Raw genomic sequence first — 1,242 nt, forward strand, 5'->3', positions numbered from 1 at the left:
CAGTGACTTGGGCAGGGTGTTGGAGGGCACCCATTGCCTGAAGATCTGTCCTCTAACAAGCAGAAACTTTCTTCCCAAGGATGGGGAGAGTGAGTGAGTGAGTGCGGGCGGAGGGGTGGGAGTGTTGAGCAGAATTTCTCCGCTAGACATGGGGTGACTCGCCCTTTTGGTCCCACTGCCTTTGGAGATCTCAAAAAGAGGTGATGCCCGAATACCAAAAGACTTGGAAGTCCCACCTCGCTGTTTAATCAATATAGTCATTCCTTATATTAAAAAAAGTATGAAGTAATTGTAAAATGTATCTGTATATAACTCCTTATCTAAAGCTGGATAGATATACCTGTACGACCAATCTTCTCTCTGGTCACCGATGTTAAATTAGCTGTTTAAATGTCACCACTGAAAGTTAAGAGGGTGGGTGATTTTTTTTTAATATTTAACCTTTAAGCTTAACGTTTTGTTACAAGTGCGAAAAGACTGGAACACTTCCCTGCTTTAGACCACCAAGTCTTCCCTCAGTTCTTTAGGAAACAAAGCCTGCTCCCTCCTTGCCTCTCGAATCCCCCTTCCTTCCCGCACCGTTAGATGGCCAGCTGCATGACGCGTGGTTGTAGTTTTAAAACGCGACGATGGGGGTAAACTGGTTCCTCACTCTGAATCTGCTTTCATGCCAGCGCCACTTTCTTTGGTTCCGAGTCTGGGAAGTCTCTGTCCGTGTGAGCCTGCGCCCCGGTGTCTACACTTCTCGAGCCAGCTTCCCCATCCCGGTGCTGACACAACTCTTCCCGGATTTACGAGGGACCGGATTTGGCAACCACAAGCCGAGAGGAGATGCAGCCCATTCTGCTTTTTGTCTCCCGCGTTCAAACTTTCTCCTTTTTCTCTCCCCACCCCCCCCCCCCTCTCTCTCTCTCTCTCTCTCCAGCTCTCTCTGTCGTTTAAATGTCCTTCGGTTATGAATGTGTCTTCTGTCTTATTGAGGTTGGCTTGCTTGTTAGTTCCCCGCCTCCCATTCCTTTCGCCCCCATAATACCGCTACTGCTACTACTCTGGGAGTTATCTTGTAAATGGTGAGCAAACTTGTGTTGTGCGTACCCACCCAGATTAGGTGTAAAGAGTTCCCTGTTGTGCGCAAGAGGTGGGGGGGTCCCCACCTGCCTAATGCCTGAATATAGAATTAACCCGAGCAACTGGATAACGTGGCAGTGGGGGGGGGGTTTCTTTGCTGAGCTGTGTAAAATA

The sequence above is a fragment of the Mustelus asterias genome, unplaced genomic scaffold (genome assembly GCF_964213995.1).
Source record: "Mustelus asterias unplaced genomic scaffold, sMusAst1.hap1.1 HAP1_SCAFFOLD_2781, whole genome shotgun sequence".
Taxonomy (NCBI): domain Eukaryota; kingdom Metazoa; phylum Chordata; class Chondrichthyes; order Carcharhiniformes; family Triakidae; genus Mustelus; species Mustelus asterias.